Source organism: Macaca nemestrina, chromosome X (genome assembly GCF_043159975.1).
Source record: "Macaca nemestrina isolate mMacNem1 chromosome X, mMacNem.hap1, whole genome shotgun sequence".
NCBI classification, from domain to species: Eukaryota; Metazoa; Chordata; class Mammalia; order Primates; family Cercopithecidae; genus Macaca; species Macaca nemestrina.
In genome coordinates, this window is record NC_092145.1 from 75,565,213 (window position 1) to 75,588,486 (window position 23,274).

At 36.2% G+C, this 23,274-nt stretch overlaps 1 protein-coding gene across 1 annotated transcript in view; it reads right to left on the minus strand.

Annotated features, from left to right (window-relative positions):
* Positions 1-11,124, minus strand: part of LOC105464383 (G protein-coupled receptor 174) — a 34,050-nt gene extending 22,926 nt beyond the window's left edge. The window contains exon 1 of the mRNA XM_011712222.3: positions 10,601-11,124. The gene's annotated coding sequence lies outside the window, so the exon portion shown is untranslated. The remainder of the gene's footprint in view (positions 1-10,600) is intronic.
* Between the last annotated feature and the right edge of the window lie 12,150 nt (positions 11,125-23,274).

The window sequence follows — 23,274 nt, forward strand, 5'->3', positions numbered from 1 at the left end:
AAAGTGACAAAGTTATATTCCTTGCTGATAGTTTGTTGTTTGTGAAGACAGAACCAGAACAGCTCAAGCACCACTTTAGTGTGTCAGATATTTGAGATCAAACTAGAGTAATAGTCTGCAGGGACAGAGTTTAGTGACTGAGCAGGATCATAGATTAATCATAAACACCAGACAAACGTAGCTGGCTAGAAGCAGATTTTATTGAAATAGCGAATATTCTTAGGTACTTTTTAATTTTTAATCATTTGATTTGTTATACTTTATGAACAGGAGTCAGTTAAGATATCAAAGAATGGATTTTGTTTTAGAGAGTCACTTCATTATTTTTTTTTCCAGGATAGCCATATACTTTAAAACTAATCTGCTTTACTTGCAAGCTTTTACAAATCCCAAGATAGGTGATTTAGGCTGAGAGAAAAAGGGTGTATGGAAAAGAGCACTAATCAGAGACATATGACACCTACCTTTTAGTCTTGATCTTATCACTAATTAGTGGTATGACCTTGGGAATGTCCCTTCTATCTCTTGATCTCGGTATTTCATCTGTGGAATGAGGGAGCTACTAGATTATCCCTAAGGTTACTTTGCACTTTTATAGTCTAAGTCTAGTAGAAAGGTTGATTAGACAGATGGACCCAATTCTTGACAAATATTGGGGAAGATGCAAAGAAACCCTGTGTTCTTCCTCCCCAGTGCATTATCCTTCAGGCCTGACTGAATCATCACACCACAACTTTAACTGCCTGGGCTCTATATCCAATCCAAGACCCATAGTCGTAAGCAGGCTTTTCTAGTTGGCACAGATTTGTTCCTCTCACGGACTACTTCCCATCAAAATATCCCTTATAGCCAGTGTTTCTACTTTTATGCTTAAAACTATTGAGATGTGATAAGTGGATTTAAGCTAATACATTAATGAGACAGAACTAGAAAATAGTATCCAGGACATTCACAGGGAGTGTGTAGGAATTTTCCTAGCAGCCTTTCTTAAATAAAAACATAGGTACCATTGCAGTTCTAGACCAAATGGAGCACAGTAGCATGAAAGGAGAGTAGGGGAGAGGTTATAGTCAGCTTGAATCTCTCATATCATACACTGGAGCCTTTTCAACAGCCTATATATGGAGTAATTAAACAAGTTCAGTCAGTGCATATTTAATGAGCACCTTGGGTAGCATGTCGTATCCATTGATAAGTTCAATGGTGATGTAGATAACGATTAATGAGCCTTATAATATTTTCTCATTTTCTGGAAGAACTGATTCAGCATTTTAAATAAAAATTAGACTTTATTAATCTTGATTAAACCTTCACTAATTTTGTATTAAGTTCTATGAATGCTCTGCTTTATACAAACAAGGCAGCTGAGGCCCAAAGAAAGTAAAACTCATCCTGAGTTATATAACAACTTAATGGCACAATCAGAACTAGAACCTAAGTTTTAATTCAAAAGGCTTTTGTTCATTTCCTCACATCACACTTCCTCCCTACTACACATTCTATACTATGTGTGTAGCTATTTCTCTTTCCTTCATATGGTCAGACTATCTAAATGTAACCTTTATGTTAAAGACTGTCAATTTTTTACGTTAAATACCAGTGCACAAATCACCAGCAACAAGTGTCCCTTTGTTTTTTTTCTACAATGGTATAGAAACCAATATTCTTAACTGTATGCAGAAGAAACCACAACCTATTCCTGTCCGTTCCCCATCTCTCTCTCTCTAATTCTACCTTACCCCATGCAGAAACAAAGATATTCTCTTTACATTGAGTTCATTCATTTCTGTTGGCATTCAAGACTGGAAGAAAGTGACTAAAATAAGACAAATGTTATTTTTACTCTTTGGCCCATTTCCTGCTGCTGCAGTTTGCTAAACTATCAAGCTAGGACAAAAGAATGGAGTGATGAGATGAACAATACCTTGCTGTAAATCAAGTAATCATGCTATATATCGCAGAAGATAACAAGAAATGAGACATGGCCCCCGCCCTGGAAAATCTGGCAGAAGTGACACAACAGAAAAAAAGAGAGATGTGTAAAATCAATTGCTAGATTGGGCAGGTCAAATGTTAAGCTTGTAGAAAGCTGCCATATATTTAGAGTAGAAACATACAACATACCTTAAAGTGGTTGGACTATTCCATACAGCATTTCTAAAAACAGCAATTCACTGATCCATAAAAGTTATGCCTCTATTTCTCATTTATTCAGTTGCAAGCCTTAGAACTATTTTGCTCCTCATAAGCACTTCAATCTGCAAGCTTAACCAGGCATAATGCTGACATGTGCAAAGGGAAATTTGTCAGGTGAAAGGCAAGTAAAACTCAATGTTCCTAGAGTGATTTCAATCCATTAGCACAAGGCATTTTGCAAATTGCACAGAGGAGCTCTGGCAAAAGAAACACAAAGTTCCTGTTCAGTATCTACATGGGGATCCATACCCTTAAGAGAGAAGTGTCCTCAATTATACCATTTTCTCAGATAGAGAAACTGAAAAATGAGGGAGCTTAGTGCCTTGTTCAGGATATACCTCTAATCAGTCCCAAAGGAGCATAAGTTCAAGCTTGTGATTGGTGCCTGCTGAAAGCATAATTTAGAAGAGAGTTTAGAAATTGATGTCCCAAGGTTCTTCCTCTATTTCCTCTTGGATAGGGAGCACAGACAGAGGAGGCGAGTGTGTAGAGAGCAAGAGAATATGTTGGGAAATAACTAGCATTATCAGGAGACAGACAAGCCTAAAACTTTGTTATTGTGTTTTTCTTCTTTTAACTCAAGATTCGATAACTCACTGGATCAGATGGTTACCACACTGAGCTCCTAAACTTAAGTATGCGATTAGATTCCAGTTAATTCTCTCTGTAACATAGACACAGAATATGCTCTGAAACAAGAACAGGTGTCGTATAACTCCAAGTCCTTGATCGTAAGGAAAAAGCTTACTCACAAATATAAAAATAGTTCTATCCTCTTTCTGATGGTTGATGTGTAAACTTGATTTGCATATGAAGGATCCCATGTTTTCCCCCAAATTCGAATTCCTTATAGCCAATATAGAATGCACTAGGAAGCCAGCAAACAAGTAAACACATAAATTAATCTATTGCTGCAGAACTGTTTAGGAGAGCCTCTGTGTACAATTTTTTGAGCCCTTTCCTTTTGTTGATACTAACTTGCATCTAAAACCACACATTGTGTTCTAATTTCTAACACAGGCTTATATCTGGAGTTCAGAACCTTTGCTCTTAAACCTTAGCATGCCATAAATTAGATTACACAGAATAAAGCAAAAATTCTAATATGATTTTCTTTTTCCATTATGTCAGCTTAAGTGTAGATGAATGGTGATTCTGTTTAAGGCAAAAAGTTCCATGAAGTCACACATTTTCTTCCTAAATCTCTTTTGTATAATCAGAATTAATTTGTGTTAGCTTATCCTCCTCAAGTAAGTAAGTTATAAGAGGCAGTGGTTATATCTCGTAAAAATAGAAAACACATCATAAAGAATGGTTGAAGACAAATAAAACATTTAATTTTTGCTTTTTACAATTCTCAATTTTATTCATTTCATTCCCTATTCCCTGCCTCCTTTTCCTTGTTCACCTAGCCTAAATTCAATAAAATGACAGCCTGTTTTGAAATGGGTACATCCTGAATTCTTCTATTACCACCTCTCTTGATTCTCAAGTGGAAAGGGACAAGATAGTGAGTTATAGCTTTATCATATAGAGAGAGCATAATATAAAGAAAGAGCTTTGACAATCAACAGAATTGGGTTTGAAACTCAACCAAGATAGGTATGTTTATCGCATAGATTGTGGTGGTGGTTTCCCAGGTATATATTTATCTCCAAACTTACCAAGTTATATATATTAAATATACATAACTTTTTGGATGCTAATCATACCTCAATAAAGTGGTGTTGAAAAAACAGTTGCGTATCATTGGACAAGTTATGTAATTTCTTGAACATTAGTTTCTTAATCTTTAAAATGGAGAAAATAAATATAGTTGTTGTCAAAATGATGTAAGGCATCTTGCCCAATGCTTAGCATATCGTAAGTGTACAATTTTAAAAATATGTATTACTTTTGATGATAGGACACTAAAAATAAAAGAGCCAGTAGTAGATAAGCTCAAAAAACCTGCTAAATCTTAGTTTCTGAGTAGTTGCTTAGATATTTTATAGCTTTTTCTAGAGTTATTACTAAAAATATACCTGATTTAGAATAGAGTATAAGCTCTACAGGAAAAAAAATCTGTATCAAGGATGGTTTGAATCTGATGCTGACCCTTAGTTCATGATGAGACTTTGGACCTGCCTTGAAACTCATGTATGGAGCTGTGAGAAGGCTCTGGGAACACATACATGTACGTCCAAAATCCAAAATCATATTTGAAAACTATTATTTTCCCTTTGCTAAAGAAACTAGACTGAACTCCCAGAGATACGGGAATAGAAAAAGGCCAAAGACTCAGAATTCCCCATGAAGAAAATAAAGTCATTACACTTATGAGTGAGACTGAGCAAACCAAACCTAATTTTCATTCTACAATAAATTATTACAATCTAAATGTAATTCCTCACTCAGGAAAGGGTTGTATGAAATTAAATTTTTATTTTTAAAACAAATTTTTAGATACGAAACCAAATCAATTCTTTTTAATTAATGTGCTGAAATTTTGCAGGAAAATATAAAGAACTGATCACCACTTCTTTTTTTTATTATTATAATACTTTAAGTTCTAGGGTACATGTGCATAACGTGCAGGTTTGTTACATATGTATACTTGTGCCATGTTGCTGTGCTGCACCCATCAACTCGTCAGCACCCATCAACTTGTCATTTACATCAGGTATAACTCCCAATGCAATCCCTCCCCCCTTCCCCCTCCCCATGATAGGCCCTGGTGTGTGATGTTCCCCTTCCCAAGTCCAAGTGATCTCATTGTTCAGTTCCCACCTATGAGTGAGAACATGCGGTGTTTGGTTTTCTGTTCTTGTGATAGTTTGCTAAGAATGATGGTTTCCAGCTGCATCCATGTCCCTACAAAGGACACAAACTCATCCTTCTTTATGGCTGCATAGTATTCCATGGTGTATATGTGCCACATTTTCTTAATCCAATCTGTCACTGATGGACATTTGGGTTGATTCCAAGTCTTTGCTATTGTGAATAGTGCCGCAATAAACATACGTGTGCATGTGTCTTTATAGCAGCATGATTTATAATCCTTTGGGTATATACCCAGTAATGGGATGGCTGGGTCATATGGTACATCTAGTTCTAGACCACTTCTTAGAAGTATTTCATATTATTTGACCCAATATGACAAGAGGGTTAAAGCATGCAAATGTTAAATAGATTAAATTTAAAATTTTCAAAGCAACATCATACAGTCTTTAGAGGGTCTATATTTGGGTGATTTACTATCGATTTTCATTTCTATTGTGTGTCCAAAATTTTTCCAATGAGTGTCCAAGTGTGTCACTAAATGAAAATTATGAAGAGAAGATTGCATCTCTATGTATTGTGTTCAAGAAGCCCATACAACAGAGGTTCCACAGCATTTGAGGAGGAGCCAGCCTGATTAACCACCATGCCCATATTCTTCAGATATTGATTTAGCCTGTAGTTTTACTCTGGCCATTAATGTTTGGCCCATGTACCAGTCAAGGAATAACTTATAACCTGAGGTGATCAACTTTAATAATTTTTCTCTATTGGACTATGCCACAGATATTTTCAAATTTAATGATTCCCAGAGATCAGTTGGTTTTAAAGTTTCTGAGTAAATTTTCCCCTGGAAAAGACCCAAACAGACACAAAGATAATATTTCTTAATGTAAAATTCTTAAAACTGTAACTTAGAACTAAAGCAGTCGTTAACAAGTAATTATACATCAAATATAATCCAGGTTATAGTCTCTATTCTGAAAAACAGCCCTTTTCTCTCCGCAGGTTACAGAATGCCCTCATAGGGTTTACTTAAACAAACTTCCTGAAAAAAAAAAAAAAAAAAAACTGAGGGAGGTTTAATCTATTCTCTATAATCAAAAAACCTTTCAGCAAGATGTCAGAGCAAAATTGGGTATCCCCAAATCCAATATATGATCACTCACTCAGGATAACTTGGGCCACAAATCTGCCTTCCCTAAATAAACCGGATGGATTATCTAGACGACCCAGTTTACAGTCTAGTCTGTTACATTCATACTCTGCTTCAGCTAAGTAGAATTATTTTTTTAACCCTAATAAACTTTTAAAAGTCATAGCATTTCAGAGAGAAAGGTATTACTATACCAGATGTCTTCATATGCACTGTGACTGCTTTCGATACAAAACTCTATTTCTACGGTCAGTAGTTCTTCTTCAGAGAGACTAATGCTAGGTCAAATCACTGAACTTTCCTTTGTTAAATTGAGTTAGTTTTATGAAGTATTACAAAATCAGAACTGCGTAGTTTTAGCCCTAACTTTCTTAGAAGAGAGAGAAGTTAGCAGGTAATTTATAATTAGAAGGTATAAACATAAAGGGGGAAAAAAGGTAAAAATAAAAACAGATCCCAATAAAAACTGGACCAAAGAACACAGAAGCAGAATGCTATTGTCATAAGGATGTGGGGAAAAAAAGTTAAAGAAATATTTCTTTAGAAAATTAAAGGAGTAAGTCCTTCAGTATGAAAATTAATAGGGGCCATGAAACTATAGATTAAAATAAAATGCAAATTTAAAAAAATAGACTCTGTGGGCTTTTTCGTCTCAGAATATATTTTGCTTATAATATTTAATTGTAAAAACGTATCTGAGAAATAATAAATCAGTCTATCTTCTACATGTTATTCATTTTTCAGCACACCATTTGGCCTGACACTTCAAATAGAGTAGACACCTAAAATAACACACTTTTAGTTTTAAAGAAGAAGTAACTTGTAGGTCATCAGCATTACCTAAAACAGATTAAATACTTTGAACAGTAAAGGATTTCATCACCGTCATCCTTTACTTAAGTTGTTAGAATTATTTTATCATACAGAAATACGTCACTGGGGCCAAGTGCAGGGGCTCATACTTGTAACCCCAGAACTTTGGGAGGCCAAGATTGGGAGATTGCTCAAGGCCAGGAGTTCCAGACAAGTCAAAACCCTGTCTCCACAAAGAAAGTACAAAAAGTAGCCTTGCATGGTGGTGCGTATCTATAGTCCCAGCTCTTTGGGAGGCTGAGGTAGGAGAGTCATCTGAGCCCGAGGGGATCAAGTCTGCAGTGAGCTGTGATCATGCCACTGCATTTCAGCCAAGGTAGTAGGGTGAGACCCTGTCTCAAAAAAAAGTCATTTATTTATAAGAAATATCTGGTAACATGTGATTGACTTATAAGAAATACTTGAATCTCATCTGCCAAGTAAAGCTGAAAAAATTTTTAGCTAAATAATAATAACAATATTAAAGCCTTTCATCATTGCTGAGAATGTAGATAAAATCTTATTTTCTGCCCTAAGTAGCGTGACATTTTGTAAAAGCTTTTTAAAGAAACAAATATTACGTCAGGAAGTAGGAAAGGAGTTGATGGGCATTTTTGACTTGGTGAGACATTTGCATATATTTTAGGTTTCCAGTGAGGTAGTATTTATGCTATCCAAGACACAACTGAGTCTGAATTGGCAACCCTGGCTCCCACGGTGGGAACAAGTCGTGCTTTTGCATGACCCACATAATTGAAACTGATAATGGTTAAATTTTAGTTTCCTCACTAGATAACTAAATTTAGTGAACTTCTTGACCCATAACCAAGTTTCCAGAGTCTATACAGACTTGATTTTGGCTAATATCTTGCATATCTGATTATTTGTCAGGAGCTCTGTCTGCATCTTGATCTCTGGCTGCTGCTAATGCAGCTGTTGCTGCAAAGTAAAGTGATGCCTCTGGAACACACTCTTTGTTAATCTTTCCAAGACTATACCAGAAGAACCCACTTTAATTTTCAGATCTCAGATAGCCCTTTGTTATATGACAAACATTAGTAATATTCAAGCCACTAATTACTGCATTCCTTTTCAGGATTCACATACTATGACATACTGTATGTATTTATCTTCCTCATGCTCTCACCTTAGTTGATCAACCGCATGTGCCTGTTTCTGTCAGACAAGATACCCTAAAATCTTCACTCCTTTCTCAAATCTGGAATCTCCTACACCTCAGGACCTCCTGGATACTCTCTCTTGTCTAATGAACTGGCTGCATTGTTGCTCTGACACTCAATACAGCACATACACTTCTAGTATATGGCCAGGTCTTTCTTAATCTTGTATTACAGCATCTAGCATCAATTTGCACTTTGATTTTTGTTTGTTTGTTTGTTTTGTTTTGTTTTCTATGAGGACAGTAGGAAAAACTCTTTCCTATTATTGGAAGGAAACAGTGGTAAAGCCCAGCAACTCAAGGTCTGTTACAATATTAGGGCCTTTGGGGGAAACCTGAAGTGTGCCTGATATTGAGAGATTCTTGAATGCTCTCAAAATGAAATCTTTTAATATTTCCCAATGAATAATGAATTCCCAATGAATAAGAGACCTGGATTCTACCTTTGTCTCTGTCACAGACACACAGTGGTACTTGACCCAGTCACTTCACCTCTATGAGTCTCATTTTTTCCAACTGCACAATGTACACTATAAATCTACTTTACTTTCCAAAGCATAAAAGTCTCAGATATTTGCCATTGCTCTGAAAGTGACCAGAGCTGAATCTGTTTCTGACAATTTCTTATTCTCTGACTAGGGATCTGGAGAGTGATTCTTGAGACCTATAGCATACAAAGAAGGTTTTGGGTGGGGAGTCACTTTAATGGGCAAGGGAAGAGATACCTACTGTGCCCCACTTTTATCAAGATTGGGTGGAAATCAGGAAAAGGAGTTTACTTCCCTTTTTGGTTCTGGGTAGCTCATTGGTGCCAAAGTATCTATGAGCAGAATGCAGGTGTGTTTCTTTGTCCTCTTCCTTTCAGTTACCTAGTACAAAGGGCCATAATAAAGTGCATTCATTCCTAGGGGTCTTCGGGTGAAATTCAGTGAGATATTGGGAGCAGTCTATGACTCACTTTGTGTTTATTCATCTTTACATTATTCGGCATCATATTAATCTGGCCCCAACAAAATAGATACACTAGATAGTTCCTATCTCATACACATATTATTACAAACATAGCAAAGTAGAGCAGTACACGTGTTCACAAGTGCAAAGCACATTATCTGTAATTAAAAGTATATCCTCCTTGAACACAAACTTCTTGGCATACCCAAATGTTTGCTAGTGTGACTGGTATAATCTTGCCCTGGGTGGAAGAACTTTAATCCTCTCTATAAGTTTAATGTTTTTGTGTTTATATCTGATATTTACAGAAGCTAAAGGAAAAATGAAATACTCTTTGCTGAATGATCCAAAGCTCTCTAAAGCATATAGTTCTGCTTATTGAATAAAATTATAACTTTTTCTTTTATGAAAAATTTTGAACAGTATAAAATAAAGTCCATGTACATTACTGTTGACAGGAGAGGATGGAGCAGGAAAGTTATTTGAGATTTAATCATGGGTCATGTTGTAACACATCCCTCCTCATTTCTATCTCTCTCTCACATAGGAATTCATGAGTTTTTTCTTTTAGTCTCTGAATGCAGTTCCTAGCAGTTACACACCATTTATAGTGTCATCATATGGTTTAAAGTCCAAAGGCACCGTCCTAAACATTTCCTCTTGGAGCACAAAAAGGAGACAACATGCAAACAAGGAAATAATTTCACTTACATTTTGTCAAAGTCAATTTTGAGTATCTAGAAATGTAAATTAAATTCAAAATCATTTTAACCGTTGTTGATTTTTTAATGTGCTGATTACTTACTTTCGTAGATAGAGCTTATCTATGAAAAACAGAGCAACTGTGCCTGTTATCTTTCTTATTTCCCCTTTCTCTCATTATAAACACGTTTTCTTAAACGTGTTTGAAAGCAGAATCTTTATATCTATCATTAATTACAACAATTAACTTTTACAGTGAAAATAAGTAACTTACACAAGCTGATAGGAACATGCATTTATATTAGCTAAGGTCCTGAAATATTATATCTCTCATTTTTCAAATAATCATTCATTTTGAAAAGGACACAAAGTTAACCAGTTTAATTATGCAGCAGATAAAAATAGCACCCCCAAAGAGTTATAGCAAAGAGTAGATAAAAATTATCCTGCACCTTTATGTAAGCAACTCTACTTAATACAAATGGGTTAAATTGCAAATGTTCATAGGACTATTTTATTCAATATCAATTGAGCTAAACACATTATTAAAAATATCTCCATGTCAAACTTAAATTTTCCCAAGTTTAAAGTTGCCTCCCTCCTCTGGCAGCCCATCATACACTTGTTTTTGTTTCTTCAAATACCAAGGAAATGACATTTAAGGATGGTCCAAGTTCATTATATCCATAACCATCCTTAGACTTGACAAGTTATACAGATCTTTGTGTGAAGAGTCCAGTTCTAGATATTAAGGGAAAAATGCACAGATGAGAGCTAATTATGCATAAATAATTAGAACCTACCATTTCAGTTTCTTTCTGTTTTCTTCAGAGATCTCCAAAGAATTCATGTGACGCCCACTCCAACAAGGATGCTACTGATCTGTGCATCAATTTAAGCTCCCTGTTCTGAAAATGACCAATCCAATTCTCCTTCACTAGCCAAAGAAAGAAAGAAAGAAAGAAAGAAAGAAAGAAAGAAAGAAAGAAAGAAAGAAAGAAAGAAAGAAAGAAAAGAAAGAGGAAGAAAGAGAGAAAGAAAAGGAAAGGAGAGGAAGGAAGGAAGGAAGGAAGGAAGGAAGGAAGGAAGGAAGGAAGGAAGGAAGGAAGGAAGGAAGGAAGGAGTGAATACGGGAGAGAAGGAGGGAGGGAAGAAAATAAATAAAAGTAAAAATAATACAAAATAAAAGAAAGCCAAAAGAAAAATTATGAAAGCAAAAGGAAAAAAATAAAATAAAATTATCAGGAATATCTAACCACTATCATGTTGAACATAGTAGTAAGATGTCAGAGTGAAATATGCAAGCCACTCTCTGTGTACACTGAACATTTCCGTTTTCCAGGGGGCAGCCAGCGTGCTCTTTTGCTTTCATTCTCTCCGCCCCCGCCCACCCCCGTTAATGATGCAGGGCTACACTACAGGCTGCATGTAGAGCCTGCAAAGCTTCACACTTAGGAAAAGAAATTCTTCTTTCTATTTCTAGGGCCACAGTTCATTGTCTTCTGTGGTTGCACTCAGCTTTGAGCTCATGATAACACACAGCCTATTTGCCTATTGAGTCCTTTGCTGAAGCTAGGAGCCCTCGAGTTGCTTCCATAGATAGTGGACCACCGCAGTCTTAGGGTGATCCTTTCTCACAGCCTCTCACTTGCATTCAGTTACCAAAGCGAAAATTCTCAAGAATGTTCCCTAGAAAGCTGCCAATAGAAGAGGTAAAGGTGAGCATGATCTCTGCCTAGGGCATTCTTGAATACACAAACCTCTAAAATTCTCACATTGAATTAAATACCGTACTCCTTAAGAGGAATCTGGAGCTATAATCCACCTTCCACTTCCTGTCCACCCACTTCCCATTGCCCTCAGAGTCCCTGTTACCAAGAAGTGCAGGTAAATCTCCATTTCTTCTTAGTAGTTAGGCAGGATCCAATGAAAAGAGGTTGGTTTTCTGCAGCCCAGACCCATTGCCACAGGCTCTTGAAGATGGTATTCCAAGGAGTCACAGAGTTCCAGACCCCTGAGACCAGTGCCACACTGTATTAGGCACTTAACATCCCCCTTCCCCACTCCCAAAGGTAGATGAACAGGAAGCAACTTGAGGTAATACCCATGACTTGGGTAATATCTCTAGATCAGAGTAAAGGGACTTTTCACATAGGCCATGGAAGAAGAAAATATGTTATTGCAGGTCCAGTCTCATTCCAGGACATACCTGTGTGGTACATTATAGGGAATACCTGGAGGGCTCTCCACCTCAAAATATCACCTCCACTTTGCCTGAAACACCAATATTCTAGAGGCAAGAATTTATTTCTTCCTTAGGTCTTGATTTTAAAATTCTCATTCTCCTAGAAATACACTTACTTGAAAATGTTGGTATGAATGAGTTTAGAACTGTAAAGGTAGGAGTACATGTTGAGAACAGGATATAAAGGAAAACTGAAGAGATCCAAGGATAGGAAAACTGAACTGCCAAAAGCAAAATAACGATTTTGTCATAGGCTAGCTTTAGTGAGAATTGTCTTGAGCAACTGGAGAAAAATATAAGGGGAAAAAGGGTTTTTGTTTTTGTTTGTTTGTTTGTTTTGTTGTTGCTGTTGTTGTTGTTGTTGTTTTAGGACAGCTTCTTGCTCTTTCACCCAGACTGAGGTGAAATGGCCTGATCTTGGCTCACTGCAACCTCTGCCTCCTGGGTTCAAGCAATTCTCATCCCTCAGCCATCTGAGTAGCTTGGGATTACAGGCATGTGCCACTACTCCTGGCTAATTTTTGTATTTTTAGTAGAGATGGGTTTTCACCATGTTGACCAGGCTGGTGTTGAACTCCTGGCCTCAAGTGGTCCACCTGCTTCAGCCTCCCAAAGTGCTGGGATTATAAGCATGAGCCACTGAGTCCGGTCAAAGAGTAAATTAATCTAAATGTGTATTGGGCCAGACACATTTACAACAGACAGAAATATATTGCCCTGGCATTGTCTTCTGATTCTGTGTTTTGGGTTCTGGCAGATGATGTGGGTAATACTATGTTTGTTTGTTTATAGAAATATTTTTTCGACCTCCTTTAGTGTGTCTAGAGTTTATTGTGATGTGCTCTTTCCTCACACAGCCTTAGCTCCATTCAGCAAACATATATTGAATAACTCTTAAGTGTAGAGCAGTGGATCAAATTCAACTGGGGAGGTGAGATAAAGGACAGAGTGGCAGAGGGCTGATGGCACTTAGGATACCATGTCCCAGCGACTCTTTAGAATCCAATTAAGCAGATAAGATATATATATATATATGCAATTGCCCCCAAATATAAGGCAACATGAATATAATAAGGGCCTAAGAACGTCATATCTAGTGCTGTAAGATTTCAGAGAAGTCAAAGATCTCAGAGAACTATAGTAATGGGTACAATTTTATTATAGAAGTTAGGCAAGTCTTCCAGGAGAAGAAGGGTTTGGGCTGCGCCTATTAAGAACCACAAGATTTTAGTAAGTAAAGAACAGAAATATTATTTGTATTTCTTAAAACCCATAGCTCTTGATGTGTTTTACTGGCTCACCTCTTGGTATCCTCATTTTCCTCCTGCTTGCTTCCACCAAATAAGCTTTGGATGCAGGCATGTCTTTCTCCTTTTGTGCAACACATCTTTTGAATTTTCAGCCTCAGATAGAACTCACAGGAGCCAAACTTCTTGTGTTTTGAAATAAAACACCCAGTAGTCAAATTCCCTGAGTGATACTCTCTTATCTTCTCTATTTACATCAGGAAACTTGAGCCTGACTAGAACCAAAGGAAATAATCCTACAGGAACTTCTGAACTTTCACTCCAAATTTATTCAGTTATAACATATCAGAGTTGAAGGGGATATGAGTGATGTTATAGTCTAAGCTCTCATTTTAAAGATGAAGAAAGTAAGAAAGAAGGAACCCAGTTCAAGTCTTATAGTTAATTAATGATAAAGTTGGGATCTGAAGCAGGATTTTTTGACTCTCAAGATAATGTTTTTACCAAAATCGTTTCCATCTGGCCAATGTCTCATGGCATCTATGAAACAGGTGACTTATTTGTAGTTACATTACTTGTGGCAAGGGTTTTTCTTTAGTTACGGAGGCAAGGTCAAATATTAAGTGAATTCAAAAACTATACTTCATGACTCTGCATATATATATGTATATATATGTATATATATTTGTGTATATATATGTGTGTGTATATATAAATATGAAGGAGACGTTTTGACTCATTTAGATCTTCTTAAAAGATCTAGAAAAAGAAAAAGAAGAAAAAGGTTAAGTCTTCTTAATTAAGAATAGAGACCCAGATAATTATTTTATTCTTTCCCTGTAGAGCAACTCCGAAATATAAAATATATTAAAGTGGAAGCAAAGTAAAATTTCAGCTCTTAATATTGGTTTGAGGAAATAATTTCCTTTATAATGAATGTTTCATTATTATTTAATGTTTGCCTTGTGATTCTAAAATTACTAGGTCTCAAGTTGACTTCTTTGTTACACTGTAAATAAAAGATTACATGGTACAGCATAGATTATGATTAATGTAATTTTTCTAAACAAATTCATACCATCAGGCCTACAATTTTAAATACAAGGGATCCTCCCATTCCAAGAATTTTTAATATTTTTAATAGTTATGATTTAATCATGACTAAAATTTATTTAGCATTCTGTAATATGCAAAGTGCTTTATGTCTGGCCATGCAATTACGTAGAATTAACTCATCAACATCAATAAAATATAAGAGTGCTACAATTAAAGAATCAAAAAACATTTTAAAGATCAGATATTCAAATTATTTTGGGTGGGAGTTATGAGTTAAAGTACTAATTGTATTCTTTCCTTGTTTAAGTAAAATATTTTTTTGTGAATGACAAAGGTATTTTATGGCCTGAGAGTTGGCAATGTGCCAGGCATTGTGTTTGATATGAATGTGTTTTACAATCATTTTATTTATTCATCAAAACAATGCTATATTTTAGATTTAGATCTGACCCCATTTTATAGTTGAAAAAACAGGCTCAGAGATGTTAAGTAACTTTCCCCAAATTACACAACTTTGATAGTTAAAAAAAAAAAAAAAAAAAATGCTCAGTATGGATTTGGAGTTTTGAAATTAAGGAGATTTCAAGCCAAAAATGTCACTGCCAATACTCAGGTTACAGTGATACCTTTGGTAAAGTGCAATATTGCAACAGAATTTTATTAATCATTATTTTTTTAAAAATCAGAAAATAAAGGAGGAACTTATTAACATAGATTCAGCGAATTCACAGGGCTAAGAGAAAAATCCCCAGGCTTGGGATGATGCGGTTATGGCAGCATTAGAGAGATCCTGTATTACTCAGTACCACAATTTCAAGCAGTTACAGGGTAGACCACCTGGTAAACTCCTTCCTACCTTGCCAAAGTTTTCAGTTCTATCTGCTACCAGTATGTTTTGTTTTCCCTTAAGGGATAGTCTCTGAATTGATTACAGAAGATGGTGGGAAACAGAATTTATTTTGCAGAAATACACTAAGTCTAGGAGCGAAGTGAAGGGGAATAAGTGGAAAGTTGTTTCTATACCAGATAAATGCTCCAGTGTCCAAACGCAAAACACCACTTTACTCAAGATCATGATTCTTTGCAAAACCAATGTAGTAAATTTTAACTTGCTAATTGAATTTCTATTTTTTTTTGCAAAAGATAAAGGAAGGAATAAATGGTTCAAAATACAGTGCCCAAAATAAAAATTAATGATGTGACTGTATGTTAGGGCAAGTTTGCAGCCTGAAAGGAACCTAATATATTATTGGAAAAATGTCCAGAATATATTATACTAAAAATTATAGTTTAGGTGCAAATGAACACTGGATTTTCCAATCGAAAGTAATACTCAGGGGAATAGAGCAAAGGAGTGTTGTTTGGATATACATACTAAGACAAAAATCCAAGCCAGGAATGGTTTTATTTTTATTGATTTTAAGTCCTTACAATTAGCAATAAGCAGAACTTGGTGATAGGAGATTCAGCTAGAACCCACAAAAGTCACTTTATACAGCCTGCATTCCTGTATGCACACGTGGACAAGGCCCTACAGAGAAAGAAACACTGTTATGAATAGACAGAGTGGAAGGTCATTTGTCACACACAATAAAATACTCAATGCAAGTGTTATAACCCACAAAAACCCACTCACATACCTGCCACTGGTTTGAAAAGCTAATATTTCAAGTGTGTTCTTTTTGACTATTCCCCTTCTGTGCCCTTTTTGCAGAAGTAAACTCTGTTGGGAAGGGTAAATGTGTAGCCTCAAATTCCTCATTAAGATTTTATTTTATTAGTAGTTAGTGTAACTTTATCAGGTAAATCCACTCTTAGTAGAGACCCTGACAATTTCAGTACAATTAACAAGAAAGGAATACTAAAGAGAAATGAGAAGAGTATGGAGAAGTATTTACCACACAATTTTTCTTAAGCCAAACATGCTGACCACATTAGAGACTTGTGGAATATTGGAAGTAAAAGGATTCTTAGACATCTTACTGGGCATAGGTTTTTACTGGTTAGCCTTGCGTACATTTCAGACGGTCCTTGAATCCCTGAAAGCATTTATGAAATCTGTGTGCACTCTTATGTGCATTTTTCTTAAGACAAAGTTCATAGTTTTAATCAGATTCTTAAAGGAGTCTGGGATCAAAAACATGTTAAGCGTCACTGGACTAATGAACATTGCCACCTCAGACTCTCTGCTATCAGGAAGTGCAACCTGGCAGGAAGGGCCTAGCATAAGGGTTTTCAGATAGTAACCCCCCGAATAGTTACAAACCGCTGATCTGTCCAACTTCCTCATTTTACAGGTGATGAAATTGAAGTCCAGACAGTTACAAACTTTGTCCAAATATGGCATAATCAGAGTTAGTTCAGTGTTAATTATTTTGAGAGATGATCTCTCATATGTACATCTTTCTAATTGCCTTGATATTTCTTCTGAGAGTCACCGTCGGTGCTAAAGTGAGTACTTCTTGTTTTAGATGCAGGCTTATGATGATACTTTCAGACCTGAGTAAAGGCAGGAGAGGATGGGTGATAAAAAAGGAAAGAAAATATTGACTGCATTGGCTATATCCATGATATTTAATGCCGAGACCAGATCGGTCGGGGAGACCCTAACCCAGCAGCGCTAGAGGAATTAAAGACACACACACAGAAATATAGGGATGTGAAGTGGGAAATCAGAGGTCTCACAGCCTTCAGAGCTGAGAGCCCTGAACAGAGATTTACCCACATATTTATTAACAGCAAACCAGTCATTAGCATTGTTTCTATAGGTATTAAATTAACTAAAAGTATCCCTTATGGGAAACGAAGGGATGGGCCAAATTAAATGAATAGGTTGAGCTAGTTAACTGCAGCAGGAACATGCCCTTAAAGACACGGATCATTCATGCTGTTTTTTGTGGCTTAAGAATGCCTATAAGCAGTTTTCTGCCCTGGGAGTGCCAGGTGTTCCTTGCCTTCATTCCCACAAACCCACAACCTTCCCCCTTGGGCGTTAGAGCCATTATGAACATGTCACAGTGCTGCAGAGATTTTTTTTTTATGGCCAGTTTTGGGGCCAGTTTATGGCCGGATTCTGGGGGACTTGCTCCCAACAATTTAATGTAATTTTAAGCTTAAAAATCTCAAATTGTATAAAAATGAGTGTGTGTGTGCATGTGTGTGTGAAACAGAAACTCCGTGTATGTATTTTACTAAAAAAGATTCTATTGCTACCATAATCTTCTTTATAGTACATGATCCAAAAAAAGTTAGAAATTACTGACCTTATTTTAAGATAACTAAGTCCCAGAGAGAAGACACCCACTCATTTTCTATAGCTTGGAAGTGGAAAAGTCAAGACTAGAACCCAGTCTCTCAAATTTGGTTTGGTTGTATTTACGTTGTCCCAGACAGTCTCTTTCTTCACTACCATATCTCTCTAAATAGTATACATTTTGGCCTTTCCCCTATTTAATATTTGGGAAAGGATCTGATCAGATGTCCTTAAGACTAGGGACATCATTGACAAAATACAGAAAGGAGTTTTTAAATAATAAAGGATTTTAAAATGAGGAATATTTTTAAAGGGCTTATTTAAAAAGTCTTTTCTGTATTTAGTCTATGGTGTCTCTAGCCCTTTCTGTGCAGGGAAGTCTTCTGAGCTCTAAATCATTCCACTGATATATTTTCAAATAACTCTAACCACTATTGCTGGGGTAAAAGGTTTAAGCTACACAGGTTAGGTTTTTAATTATAGACACTCTAAAATGAACTCTATTTAATTTAGACAGAAAGTGATTAATTAAAGATGATTAGATAAATCACCAAATCTCTAGGAGAGACAAAGAACCAAGCTTAAATGTCACTCAGACAGAAACAACTTAGCCAAGATCAATGCCCAGTCACACCATGAGAGTATTCTAGCAAAAACACTAGTATAGTCAATATCCACCATTCAATACTTATGACATTTGGGAATGCATGTAATAGTTTTCCCAGATTCTCTAAAGGAATGAAATGACTCACTCATAATTATTTCCAGAATATTCAATCTTCCCATAATGGCTCCAGCCTCATATTGCTTTCTTCCATCGCCAGGTATCATAAATATTTCTTCACTTGACCAAACCTGAGTAACTTGATTATATGGCAGATGCATATATATATATATGTATTTTGTATCCATGTAATGTATATTTTAGTTTTTCTGACTTAATAGTACAAGAAGCCAACCTAGAAAGGTGTTGAAATGAGTGTTGGGGACCCAGTATAGAATGTTTTCCATGAGAGCTAAGATTTGTCAACTCTACTTTACACTGCAGCATGTAACAGGGGCTAGGATTAGTGGGAGAATAAGAAAATCTTTCAAGAAAGAATTTAAAATCAAAATTGACTTGTTGAGAACCTTAGGGAACTCCTCAACCATCTACCTTCATAGTGAATTGGTCTGATAGAAAACTTTTTGGAATTTTAGCTTAATAGGATTAATAAAATAAATATTCAAAAAGGTAAATTAACTTAAAGCCATGTCTGCAGTCCTTAAATTGGAATATCTGTTTTTATAAATAATTGTCTGTACTTCTTCATGTGCCCACAAAGAATTGATTATGTCTGCTGGGTGAGGGGGCTCATGCCTGTAATCCCAGCAATTTGGGATGCCGAGGTGGGCGGATCACGAGGTCAAGATATAGAGACCATCCTGCCCAACATGGTGAAACCCCTTCTCTATTAACAATACAAAAATTAGCTCAGTGTGGTGAGGCGTGCCTGTAGACCTAGCTATTCAGGAGGCTGAGGCAGGAGAATCACCTGAACCCAGGAGGCGGAGGCAGAGTTTGCAGTGAGCCGAGATCACACCACTAAACTCTAGCCTGGTGACAGAGACACCCCTAAACTCCAGCCTGGTGACAGAGCAAGACTCCATATCAAAACAAACAAACAAACTAAAACAAAACAACAACAACAACAAAACCAGAATTGGCTATGTCAGGAATGTAAGAGATGAAAGAGGCAAAACCCCACCAACTCATGAATGCTTGCCTGGTCCTGTTTCAAAAGTACAGTGAGGTAAAAATAAATTAACAGAAGAAATAGAATGAGGATAGATAATTGGGGGCTATGTATGAAGGGAATACAAAAAGACTGAGAATTGAGGAAAAAGAAAGAAGAAAAGATGAATTAATGGTGGAGATGGTGAACAGATCCATTTTAGCCAGAGTGAAGAATAAGAGAGGTTCATAGGCAACATTCTCTGTATCTGTGCAGAACTCTGAAAAGGGACAGATATTCTTGGATGATTAAGGAGGTAGAGCTGACCGTAGGCTACAGTGTATTGATTTTTCCACCTTGTACCCTAGCTCTGACTTAAAGGGTCAGAGATCAGTATATTTTAAAGATGCTTTTTTGGGGACATATGGAGGTGAAGTATTTTATAGGTATAGTCTCCGTATATTAGTTAAATACAGTAGAAAATCAAGAATGATCAGGAATAAGCAATTCTTCCTTGGGTTAGAGAACTGGGCTAAGTTGGTTCTATTGCTCCCTTCTAATCTCAAGGGTTTACTGAAGCTCCTTTTTTGGGGGGAAAAGGAAACTAATTTGAAACTTTCGATTAGAGTAAAATAATCTCACCCAAAACAGCTGTTTATATTTCAAGTCTTTTGTGCACATCACCAGTCTCCATCTTTAAAATCTAGAATGCACCTGCATGTTTTGAGCACATTTTCCCAGTGTTTTTGCTTTGGAAATTATACTCAGCAAGAGATGGTATCTTTGATGTTGACCTGCTTTCTAATTTTTAGTAGATCAAAGCTACTTGAAACCATTTATCAACATTTATTAGCATTTACCATTTTATTTTTGTTTCCCGTCACCTAATAAACAAAGGTCATGTCTAGAGACCCAGATAGAGCACAAACTCAGTTCTTTTCTGTTAGCCCGACAAGATGCTAGTCCCACAGTAGTAACTAAGATGCTCCCTTTACCCCATGTAGGAAATAGCTGAGTCCATGGTTTCCCATCCCAAAAGGCCATAGTTTCTGTCAAGTTATTAATCAGCTATTCAATAGGGGAGCTCCAAACCATCTGCCAATTTATGGAGCCTCCCCATGTATCCATCTCATCACTGTTCTTTTTGTTCTGTTTTCTATATGTCTTCTGTGAGAGAAAAAAAATAGTAGGCACTCTAATTCACAGGGATTATTATTACATTGACCCAGTCATCCTTTGACCAATCCCCGATTTCAGTCAGGACTCTTTCATATTCAAGTGACTGAAATCCAATTCAAATTGCATTTACCAAACAAAAATATGTTGGCTCATCTACCTAAGAATTTCAGGACTTCAAGCATTGCTGGATTCAGGTGCTCAAACAATGAAAACTGAAATATGTTTCTTGTCATATCTTGTCTCTTATTTCCTCTGTCCAATAACCCTACAAGACAGCAGATTACTATACTCTCTTTATACATGAGGAAAATTAAGCACAAAGCATTTAAATGCTTAGAGGACTCTTCAAGGTGATAGCTAAGTAAGGTATGTATTAGATACTTCCCATCTTTTCAGACCTACATTTTATTATGGAGCAACCAGCTGCACACAGATATAAGCTGACAACACTGTGTCTCAATTATACCATGGGTCTCATTTTTTGCCTCCGTATTTCTCTGTGCTACAAGAAAGGCCTACCAGCAAACTTGGAACTGTGATGGAGTTTGGTAAGTTGTATCATTGCAGATCCAGCAGGATCTTAACAAGGGCTGGCTACAGTAAAATCGACTTTAAATAAGAAAAATGTCTTACTTGACTCTCATATCAAAAAAAAAAAAGTGAACGATCACTTAAAAACAGGAGAGATGTGGGTAAGCAGTATCACATGTAGAAAAGATTGATAAATTACAGCTGACTCTTAGCTCAAGCTCAGTGAAAAATGATCAGTAGCCACCAAAACCCACAAAAAACTAAATATTACCTTAGTGTGCATTAATGAAAGCAAACTGTCTAGAACAGTGGAGGTAATAGTTCTATCCTATTCTGATATAATCAGACCACTCCTAAAATAGCTTAAGAAGTTCAGGCAGCTACATTTCAGGAGAGAATACAATAAGAAAGCATCAAAAATGGTTTAAAAAAAAAAGTCTTGACAAGATAAAATAGTTGAAAAAAACTGAGGATGTTAGTGTGTAGAAGAGAAGAATATGGGAGTTTTGAATGGAGCATATCATAATTACCTATAAATAATTCAGTGTCTGTTAGACAAAATAATAATAATACCTTATTGAGTAAATACTATACACCAGCTAGAGAGCCAAGTCCCTTAATGTGAACAGATTTATCAACACAATCCTAAAGGGAAGAATTATAAGCTGTGTATGCAAACTCCCAAAAGACATATACTTGCTGAATGTAAGAAAGACCATTCAAATTATTATTTTTGTCAAAAGCTATTAATAACAAGGACAGCATAGGCAAGCAAATACTTGTCTTTCTCATGAACATATGAAAACAGAAGCTAGAGTATTTATGACTGGGATTGCTATGGACTGAATTGTGTGTCCCTCCCCCAAATTCATTATGTTGAAACACTAACCCTCAATGTGACTGTATTTGGAGGTGGGGCCTTACAGGATGTGATAAAAGTTAAATGAGATCATAAGGGTGGGGTCCTAATGTGAAACAGCTGGTGGCCTCGTAATAAAAGGAAGAGGCACCAGAGCTTGCTTGCCTGCTCTCTCTCGTTCGCTTTCTCTCTCTCTCTTCCATGTGATGACATGGTAAGAAGGCAACCATCTGCAAGCCAGGAAGAAAGCCCTCATCAGAAAATGAACCCTGCTGGGACATCGATATTGGACTTTCTGGCCTCCAGAACTTTGAGAGAATCAATTTCTGTTGTTTAAGCCACCCAGCCTGTGGTATTTTGCTACAGCAGCCTGAGCAGACTAAAATAGAAATATTATAGAAGAGATTTAAGTAAAGGAAGAAAATTTAGGCTACATCACATTCTCAAAATGTTTGAAAAATCTCTGGGGGATCCACAAAGGCAGGACTCCAGGCCATCAACTCACTGGGTTCCATGTTAAAATGTTTTACATAGATAATTTTTATGTAATATTTTATTTGAATAAATATTTTGAATAATCTTAAACTATTTGAAAAAATAGTTGAATTTATTAAACTTTTTTATCCTTTCCAAACTTGAAATCATATGGTCATATAGCACTGTGGCTAAAATTAAAGTGTCTGGAGTTCTACTTGTATTCCAAACTTGATTCTGTTACTCATTAGCTCTTTGATCTTGGACAGGCAATTTAACACCTCAATGCCTTATTTTCCTCATTTGTAAAATGTAGATAATATAGAATCTACTTTAAGGTGATGTCATGAGGTATAAGCAAGTTAATATAAACAAAACACTTAGCAAACTTTAATACATGTTAGTTATTATTAACATTATTATGTGAAAAGCTACAATGTTAGTGTATAGGAATTTACAAATTCACCCTGTGATTACATAGTTTCTCATTCTTCAGGTATCCATCACTAATATAATCTCTTTGCTACCATATACAGGGATCTCATCACCTTCCTTCTGAAAAGGACAAGACATGTATTTCAGTAGCACATGACTGTGAAGGAACTAAAATAGTTAGTAATTCTAATGCTGGATGTATCTTTATTGGGGAAAAGTAAGAAAATCTACTTTGCTTCACTTTCTGTATTTGTATATATTCACCATTGTGATATGTCTTAGAAAGTACTAAAGAATTCCCTTCTCCAAACCATTTTCCTATCCCTGCCTATTATTCTTTCCTGTCCCACTAATTGGAATTCTATTACTTAGGTCAGGAACTGGTAAAGTATGACATACAGACCACATCTTGCCTTTATATACCATAAATAATATGTTTAGAGTATACAATTCAATTATGTTTACAATATTTACAGAGTGATG